The sequence below is a fragment of the Hibiscus syriacus genome, unplaced genomic scaffold (genome assembly GCF_006381635.1).
Source record: "Hibiscus syriacus cultivar Baekdansim isolate YM2019G1 unplaced genomic scaffold, ASM638163v2 tig00014213_pilon, whole genome shotgun sequence".
Taxonomy (NCBI): domain Eukaryota; kingdom Viridiplantae; phylum Streptophyta; class Magnoliopsida; order Malvales; family Malvaceae; genus Hibiscus; species Hibiscus syriacus.
In genome coordinates, this window is record NW_024062320.1 from 610,876 (window position 1) to 621,648 (window position 10,773).

The 10,773-nt window shown below is 33.7% G+C and overlaps 1 long non-coding RNA gene and 1 pseudogene across 1 annotated transcript; both read left to right on the forward strand.

The window, feature by feature from the left end:
* Positions 1–3,618: 3,618 nt before the first annotated feature.
* On the forward strand, positions 3,619–6,286 carry LOC120206952 (annotated as a pseudogene).
* A 3,063-nt stretch (positions 6,287–9,349) lies between these two features.
* Positions 9,350–10,474, forward strand: LOC120206966. Its single transcript, XR_005524161.1, has 2 exons — positions 9,350–9,642; positions 10,016–10,474. It is a non-coding gene; the product is annotated as an uncharacterized LOC120206966 (long non-coding RNA).
* Positions 10,475–10,773: the final 299 nt, after the last annotated feature.

Genomic DNA, 10,773 nt, shown 5'->3' on the forward strand with positions numbered 1-10,773 from the left:
AGTGAACAAGACTGATAAAATAAGTAAAAACCAAAGTAAATTTGGATTTTAGGTAGACATGAACAAAAGATAGATCCAACTCGATTCGAACATGGATTTTTAAGAAAAAATCGTATCAGAGTCAAACGGTCATCCCTTGGGAGAGTAAAACACCTTTTTCTATGACGTGATTCGCGAATCTAAAGTCTCAAAGTTCACACTATGATAAACTTCACATTAAACTAATGTCATCTTCATTTTGTCCAATGATTAATATTAATTATAATAAATTACACTATGACTATTTAACTATTGTCAGATCTTATTTTGATCGATGTTTCGATATAATCAATCAGACCACCAACTATTTAAATGCTTCAATCAAGCTACATGCCGTTAATATTTAACGGAGTAGGTGACGTGATACTTAAAATATTTTGATATAATTACATAATTTGTCCTTGTTAGTTATATATTTTTCAATTTGGTCTTAATTTTAAAAAATTAAAATAAATTTAACCCTCGAATCAATATGTATCATGTGTCATCATTTAATTGATAGAATGAATTTATTTTAATTTATTTTTAATTTAATAAAGTTATTTTCCTCTAATCAAAGGGTGATAGCATCTGCATCTCTTAAGAAAGAGGAAATGAACTCTAACTCAGACTTTATGTCTGCAACTTCGGTATGATAATCTCTCACCATTTGCGTCTCTTCTTTGATAAAAGAAATCAACCTCTCAAGCACTAAGTTTACAGCTACCTCCGCCATTTCCGCTACCAAGAACTAGAAGATCCGACTCTGTATAAAGAAACTACACAAAGTCCATATCATAATTGTCTATCACTGTTCTTTTATTATTATGATTTACAATAAAAAAAAACTCTAATTATGTTGTGTTCATATGAATTCTATATTTAATATGAATGGATACAGAAACATTTTTCTTTTAATATTTGTTTAAAGAATAAGACAACTTCAACAAGTTTTTTAAAAACAACCCATGTTAGGAGTTAAGATTGTTACCATAGATTCATAATTTCATAGTCATAAATTAATTAATCAAAATTCATCTTTTCAAACTTGTCATCTTAAAGATTTAAAATTTTCTATTTTGTTCAATGAAATTTATTTTTCTTAATTTACTCATTAAATTTTGAAGATTGAAATTTTTTATCACTCTCCCGTCATATCTCTAACATTGTAATGACGTGTTATTTTTTATTAATTTTTGAGTTCACACGTAGAATTTTATTAATATTTTATTAATATTATTTTCAATGCCTTCTCATTAAATTGGATATTCCACCGTTCACCCTTTGTAGCCTATTGTCTCTATCTGTTCTGCCGCATGTCGATCCAATCAACCATTTTCGTTTGACCCCAAGCAACGTCAAAGGAAATCTCTCAACCCACAACCAACATCCCTAAATCAAGAACAACTCAACTGAACATCACCACCACCATCAACCATTTCACTATTCTCACCCTCTTGGCCAGCTCCAATTCACCACCACTGAACTCCTGATACACCCAGGAACCATTTCAACCCCTCATTGTCAAACCAAGCACAACCCCCAACTTTATCCTACCACCATTAACGACTATAAATAGAACCAAAGAAAGCCAAGAACAGAAGAAAACTTTATCCTATCAAACCAACCCGAGAACCATTTCAATACCCCTTACAGTCGATGGTAATGATGACCAAAAAGTGATGATTTGGTAAAGTTAATGGTGGAACAATGAAGGTTAATGATTTAAGGGTCGATTATTTTGGGTTCATGAAGTTCCGGTGGTTTGTTAGATGATCCCAACGGTGAAAGAGCGGAGGAGACGATAAAGAAGCACATACTTAGAATCGATACGATCTAATGGTGAACGACGGATATCGAAAAATTTGAAACCCAAGTGTTCAATGATAGATTTGTGAAATTGGAGTTGTTTCTCAGTTAAAAAGACACCGGATTCAAGTTTAGAAGGGCGAAATGAGTTTGGTGGAACACTTTGGGTCTCATCGGTCGCCGTCAACGATAATCAATAGTAGTCGGTGCGGCAGTCAATCATGATGAGTGATGGTCTGATTTTATACGGAGAAAATATGATTTTATATGGGATTCAAAACTATGTCGTTTTGATGTAAACTTATTTTTTTCAAAATGATGTCATTTTGATTTCTTGTGACATGTCATAACGTCGTTAACTATTTAATGGCAGAGTGACTAAAATAGGAGCAATTCTGAAGTTCAATGATTAAATTGAAAAACTTTTAAAGTGCAGTGATCAAAATATGATTTTATACGGGATTCAAAACTATGTCGTTTTGATGTAATTTTTTTTTTCAAAATGACATCATTTTGATTTCGTGTGTCATGACATAACGCCGTTAACTATTTAACGGCGAAGTGACCAAAATAAGAGCAATTCTGAAATTCAATGATTAAATTAAAATTTTTAAAGTTTAGTGATCAAAATAGAAGAGGGAGTAAAATCTAGTGATGAAATTTGTAATTTAACCTAAGAATTAACATTGAATATATTAATTAATAGGGTAAACTACACTCGTGACCACTTAACAATTATCAGATTTCATTTTTACCATTGATGTTTTTCAGATTTCATTTTTTCCATTGATGTTTTGATTTAATCGATCATACCACCAAACTATTTAAATGCTACAATCAAGTCACCTAACGTTAACATTTAACGGATTAGGTGACATGGCAATTAAAATATTTTGGTATAATTTTTTAATTAATTTCTATTACTTATATATTTTTTATTGGAGGAAAATAAATAAACACACAAGGTGGACAAGAGGTATTGAATCAAGGTCCCCCTAAGTGATGAAACACGCGCCAAACCATTGAGTCAAGGCAATCATTTGGTATAATTTAGACAACAAATAATATATATCTTATATTTTATTATAGAAACATTTTACTTAAATTAACAATATTTTATATTCTTAACTTTTAAAAATATATTTTATTTTAACTTATTAAATATTTTTTTTATTATTATAATATAAAAAAATATTTTTAATCTTATCTTCACTTAATTATATTTATTCTTATTTTAGCTTAAAAATATATTTTATTCTCATCTTAACTTTTAAAAAGTGTTTTTAAAATATCTTAACTTAAAATATATTTTATTCATAAGTTCAAATATATTTTGAAGTTAAGATGTTTTAAAAAATATTTTTAAAATTTAAAGTAGTAATAAAATATATTTTTAAGTGAAGATAATAATAAAATATATATTTTTATATTATAATAATAAAATATATATTTTTATATTATAATAATAATAATATATTTTAATTTAAGATATTTTAAATTATATATTTTTACATTAAAATAAAAATAAAATATATTTAATAAGGTAAGACAAAAATATATATTTTTAAAATTTAAGGTTTATAAAATATTATTAATTTTTTGTTAAAAAATATTATTAATTTTGAGTAAAGTATTTATATACTAAGATATAAGATATATATTATTTGTTGTCTAAACTATACTAAATGATTGCCTTGGCTCAATTGTTTGATGCTTGCTACATCACCTAGGATGTCCTTAGTTTGATTCTCCTTGCCCAGCTTGTGTATTAATTTATTTTATTTTAACCAGATGATGATATATAGGGCTGCCACAGAAGAAAGCAGTGAAGGTGTAAAGACATGGTTGAAGCATGTAAGGGAAGCAGCTTATGGCATAGAGGATGTCATCGATGAATACATGCTCTGTGCTCCGAAACACACCGATCAACAAGGTTTCAAGTCTTTTCTGCAAAAGATAGTTGGTCGAATCAGGAGTTTGAAGAAAGAGCGTGAGATTATGTCAAAGATACAAGACCTCAAACGGTCAATTCATGAAATTGGAAACAAGAGAAGAAGACTTGACATCAATTTCACTGATCGAGGGGGATCAAGCAAAGGACATGTCGACCCTCGAGCTGGCCTCCATTTTGTCGATAATGACGCGCTTGTCGGAATTGAAGCTTCTAGAGCCGAGCTGGTCGGAAGATTGAATGAGGGGGAATCCATGCGCACAGTGATTTCACTTGTGGGTATGGGAGGGCTTGGGAAGACCACTCTTGCTAAGATGGTAATATGATGACGTTAAAGACCATTTTGATTGTCATGCTTGGGTCACAGTTTCACAATCAAACAACATGGTGGAGCGGCTTAGGACGATGATCAGACGATTCTATGAAGCAAAGAACGACCTCCCTCCCATTGGAATTAATCATGTAACAGATGCCGAGGAACTGATCGGCAAATCCAGAGAATATTTGCAATACAAGAGGTACGTTATAGTATTTGATGACGTCTGGGATGAAGACTTTTGGCATGTTATTCAATCTGCTTTGCCAGAAAATAACAATGGCAGTAGAATTATAATCACCACAAGAAGCCACAGTGTTGCTGAATTTTGCAAGCAATCTTGCTCTGTTCATGTCCATAATTTGCAACATTTTTCTCTAGAAATGGCCCAGGAGCTTCTATGCAGAACAGCCTTCCGATTCGATCAACATGAGGAATGTCCTGAAAATTTAAAGAGTTTATCTTTCGACATTGCCAAAAAGTGTGATGGATTGCCACTCGCAATCGTCGCCATAGGAGGGCTTCTTTCAACCAAGGGCAAGGATGTCTTCGAGTGGACAAGGTTGCGCGATGACCTCAGTAAACAACTAAAGAGCAATCCACATCTTGCACATGTCAAAACAATACTATCCATCAGCTATCACGATTTGCCTCCTTACCTGAAATCTTGTTTCTTGTATGTGGGCGTTTTCCCGCATAGTCATCACATTCGAGTCAATAAACTGATTCGATTATGGATTGCAGACGGTCTTGTAAAAGAGAATCAAGAAATGACATTGGAAGAAACTGCGAAAGCATACTTAACTAGGCTAATAAACAGAAGCTTAGTTCAAGTTGAGTGGAGCGACTCCACAGGAAGAGCTAGATCATGTCGAGCCCATGATTTGATCCAAGAAGTTCTTCTTTCCAAATTAGAAGAACTAAACTTGATTCATTCCTCACAGCCAAGTTTCAACACTGCTGGTCGATATCTCTTGATTGACAATAACAGAGCATGTGATTTGTCAAGGAGAAATGGTGACTTTCAAACTCATTCTATTATCTTTTTCAATTTACAAGAGTTACATGATCCTGTGCTTGAGAGACTGTCCTTAAACTTCAAATTTTTGAGAGAAATAGATTTTGAAAATGCCCCATTTGACTACCTCACCGAGGAGATAGGGAATTTGTGGCATTTGAGATATCTAAGCTTAAGGTATTCAAAAATAAAGATGCTTCCCAAGTCCATAGGAAAATTGCGTAACCTGCTGACTTTGGACTTGAAAGGTTCTTTAGTGGTTGAGATCCCAGATGAGATAAGATATCTGTGTAAGTTGCAGTATTTTGGAGCGAGCTTGATTGATCAGTATAGTACTTACAGTATCAACACCGACCAAGGCGTAAGGATCAATGGCAGTGTTATCGGGAGCTTAGAGTCATTAGAAAAGCTTCTTTATGTGGACTTCCCATCGCAAAATGGTGAGCATTTTGGTAGAGAATTGAGAAGGTTAAAGCGGCTGAGGAAATTGGGAATCACTAAACTGAAATCAGATTGCGGGGAAGCTTTGTGTGGTGCTATAAAGCAGATGCACCACCTTTATGCACTGCGTATTTTGGCTGTGAAAGAAAACGAAGTTCTTGAACTGGAATCAATGTCTCCTCCTCCATCCCTTCAACGTCTTCGCCTGGACGGACGACTAATGACGTTACCTGGTTGGATTTCTGGACTGGAGAACCTTGTCAAAATTAGTTTACACTGGTCTAGAATATCAGATGATTCGCTTAAAATCCTAGGAGATTTGCCAAAGCTATTAGAGTTCTGGCTTCATGAATGTTATGATGGAGTTGAATTGCACTATGAACAAGGAAAATTCAAAAAACTTAAACACCTTGCACTTGGTCGTTTGCACAATTTGGAGAAAGTGGTAATAGAGAGAGGATCTTTACCTTGCTTGGAGACACTCGGAATAGGGCCTTGTCCACTGTTGCAGGAGGTTCCCAACAACATTGACAACTTGGAATGCCTTAGAACTCTCGGATTTCACGATATGCCAAAGGAATTTGCCAAAAGGGTACTGCCAGATGAAGGCCCAGATTACTGGAAAGTGAAGGGAATTCCAAATGTTTTTTTATATTATAGAATCCGAGGATTGTTTAGTGAAACCTATAAGCTGCATGATTTTCGATTGCGTCAATATTTGTATCAAACTTAATCTTCTTACTCTTTTATGATCCTTTTTTAATTGTAATTGGCATTTGAATGTATATAATATTTACAACTGAGATGTCAAATATTACCATGTAAAATTCATTTAGTGGCTCCAAATATTCCAATTCTACTGCATTCTCCTGTTTAGGTATGATCATATGATATTGAAATCCTTTTTGCCATTTATCAAAGATAAGCAGTGTGAAGAATATTCTTTATTATCAAACTTGCTAAAGTTTATAAAGAATAATAATGAAACTTTAAAAGTATACGACTTACATATATATATATATATATATATATATATATATATATATATATATACTGATGAAAGCTAACTAACTCTTAACTAATTTCCCCCTCCTCCCCCAAGATGGAGATTGATGAATGTTGAGAAGTCTCAATTTGACCATAAAATTTGTAAAAATTGGTGAAGAAAGAGATTTGGTGAAAATGTTTGCTAATTGATTGGCATATCAAACATGAAACAGTTTGATAAAACCAACAGTGACCTTGTCCCCAACAAAATGACAATCAATTTCAATGTGTTTCTTGCGTTCATGAAAAACTTGATTTGAAGCAAGATAGATGGCTGATTGATTGTCATAAAGAAGGAAAGCATTCGAGGTAGGAACTTGGAAGCAAGAAAGAAGAGTTGCAATCCACCATACTAACAAGTAACTGAAGCCATTGATCAATATTCTGCTTCACAGGATGATCGGCTCACCGTGTGCTGCTTTTTAGATTTTCATGAAATGAGATAATAACCGATATATGTGCAATAATCAATAGTGGATCCACGAATATCATGACATGAACTGTAATCAGCATCCACAAAAGCGTTGAGCTGCAAATTATTACTTGTTGAGAAGAAAAGACAAAGACCAGGAGCTTTCTTAACGTAGGATAGTAAATGATAAACAGCTACAAGATGTGGTTGTCGAAGAGAAGAAACAAATTGACTGCTTATGTGATATCAGGTCTCATATGAGCAGGGCCGGCCCTGAGCATAGGGCAGGGGGGCGACCGCCTAGGCCCCAAGCTTGGAGGGACTCATTTTTAAAATATTTTTAAGTTTAATATTTAAAAAATAATTTTAAACATATTTTTTTATTTCAAACACTCGAAAATATGATAATTCAGTGGGCCCAAATAATTAAAAAATATTTTTAAATATCATTTTTTATTAAGAAACTCGAAAATATGGTGATCCAATGAGCCCCATTTTAATGATTGGAAGGGAAATTAAGTATGGGCCCCCACTTGTCTTATTGTCATCACCTCCTAATTTAAGGCCCTTAAAATATCAGGACCGGGCCTGCATATGAGTTAGATATACCAACCAGCCTTCGATATAGTTGAGGATCAGACAATAACTAACCTTCATGAATACTCAATTTATGGGAGGGAACAATTGGTAGATCAGCAGGTTTCTTACCAAGTGTACCAATGTCTTCCAAAAATTGTAATGCATAATGTATTTTTGACAAAGAGATCCCAATAGCATTTCGAGCAATCTCAAAACCAAGAAAATATTTCAAAGGATCTGGGATTTTTAGTTTAAAATGTTGCTGAAGAAAAGTCTGAATCTCATTTAATAGCTCCAAGTTCTTTCCTGCAAGAAAATATTTGAAAGGATCTAGGATTAGGTAGATCGAATACCTAAAAACGAGTTTTAAAAATAATTTTAACAAAAATCGTTTTTAAGATAAAAATAGGTCTGCATTTATAAAGATTCGATTAAAACGGATTCGGAAGTCAGTTACGCGTGGGGATGGATTAGCACCCCACAACACCCAAAATTAGTACTATGTCGCTTACACATCGTCGTAAATGGTGAAAATGATGAATCGAATATAAAATTAACCTATGATCCGTTTATTGAGATTAGATTAATTTGCTTCGAAGTAACTATTTAAAAAAAAATCCTTTAGCTCAATAAAAAAATCTTTAAATTTGCAATATTCCGTCGGGAAAGCTATTTCAACCATTTCTTATTCGTAAAAGAATATTCTATCTTCGACTATGTAAAAATGTGAATCGAATATAAATTGACAATAAACAATTGTGTGAAGTAAAATAAAATGTTATTTAGAGAAACATACATCGTGTTGTTCAACTTAAAATAAAAAGAATTAATTAGCAAAATAAAAATCAATTTTATTTCAATTTCACATTTTGTTCGAATGTCGTATCAAATTAAAACATTTCGATCAAGTGATGCTTTCAACGCCCATTCTACAAATCAGTGTTCTTGAAAATATTTGAATAAAAAATTAATATCGAAAATAAGAAAATATATTGGATAATAAATATTTAAAATAAGATTAATAAATAACTAAATAGAGGAATAATAATGAAATAAAACAGCACAAATAAAAATACATAAATAAAGAGAGCATAGGTACACACTCTACAGACAAATATAAAGTATACAAGATATACTTAATATATTATAAAGTAACATGTAAGACATAAATACAAAAGTATATAAGGTAACATATAAAAAGATTCATCGTACATGTATACGGCAAATTTAGCATTAATATACTGAGGTATGAAACAAATCTAATATATATAATTGCGTTAATTACTGCCAATATGAAAAACAAATGTCAAAGGTAGTAAATGGTAAATGCCGAATAAAAGGAAATATATATAAGAACGTAACATGCTCCAATCAAAAAGGCAAAAATAAAAGGATATAGTTGATTAAACCGAGTAATAATAATAAAAAATTAAAAGACATTGAAAATACAAACAAGCAGAAATAAAAGAGATAAACAGACAATAAATGGACATGCATTTGGACCAAATTAAAATAAAAGGAAAACAAAAGGTAAAAAAACATTAAAGTTATCGAAGAGACTAAATTGATATCATTAAAATTTAGAAGCATTACCCAGTGATTAAAATGAAAACATACAATACTTGGATGACCAAGGTAGTTATTAACCCATACACAAGTATTCAGAAACCATACCCTCCAAAACGACATAGTTTTAAGTATATTATATATGCATCTTTTATGGGTTTTGAAACCCTCATTTCTTCATTTTCACTTCACTTCTTCGTTTTAAAAGAGAGAGAGGGGGACAGAGGCTTCATAGGAGTTCGAACGGAACTCTTGTGTTCCCAGAATCTAGTGAGCATCCGCCGTGTCGACCGCCGCTGACCGACGCCAGTCGCCAGCAGCGTAAGAGAGAGATAAAGAAGTCGCTCGATCCGTCTCCTCGTCTGGATCGAGAATCCGAGCCTTGTTTAAGCAAACAGTGCCTCAAAAGTTGTAGATCTAAAGAGATCTTTTCGACTTCCGTATTTTCGGAGGTCCTCGAAGTAATCGACGAGCACCGAGACGGGGTAAACTTCCTTCTCTTCTTTTGATCTTCCTCTTTCTTTCTCTCTATTTCTTTTGTAAACCCCGAATCCCTCTCTATTTTTTTGTTTTATTTTTTTCTCGGTTTTTTTTTCTAAACCCGAATCTCTTGATATTTTTTCTCTCCCTTCTCCTCTTTTCCCTGGTTCTCTCAAACCACTAAATCTTCTCCTCTTTTTTTTTTCTTTTCTCTAGTTGACTGATATATTGTCTCCCTCTTCTCCTTTCATTTTTCCCGAGGGGATAGGGTATGAATACCACATCTCTTGCTTGATTGACTCCCGAATATGCCTCGGGATATCATCTCCTCTTTTTAATATTTTTTATCTTCTGTTGATGGATTACTCTGACTGATAGGTGTGTTTCTGTCACTGTTTGGTGCAAATCTGTTGGTGCCGGCGTCAGAAACAGTCGGCGAGGGTGAGGCTCGGCTTGATCGGCGGCTGCTAAGCTGGTTGAGATCATTAGGGTGAAACCCTAATCCTTGTGCGATCTGGACCGTTGGATGGGTCCAGATCCAATGGTGGAGATAAAGGGGCGGCTAGGAGCGGTTATGTTGAAAACCCTAATCTGTTTTAGGGTTTTAGATTGGGCCGGTTCAGGTTGGCCATGGGTCTTGTCCTGGACACTGGGTTGATTTTGTAATCTGGGTCTGGTTTCAGTTGGGTTACTGGATTAGGCTCTGGGTGAGGGCTTTGGGCTTGTACTGCTGGGCTTGTAATTGGGCTCCCATTTGGGCTTGGATGAAGACCTGATGGGCTTGTAATTTAGCCTACAAAATGTAAATAATTTTGTTAATTATAATATTTTTGTTAACAAGGACAAAAACGGGTGTTTGCAAGTGCAATAACACCTTCAATTTGAGTAAAACCTTTTGCTACTAACCGATACTTATACTTATATATTGTGCCATTAGCCTTGAACTTTATTCTATAAACCCGTTTACCAGCTATCGGTTGCTTTCCTTCTGGTAGAGGAACTACTGTCCAAGTTTGAAGATCATCCATAGCTTTTAACTCTTCATGCATAGCAACTCTCCATTCTCGATACTTTACTGTCTGATGATGAAAAGAAGGCTCATACGAAACAGAAAACGTTTCCAATAGAAGTTTCGT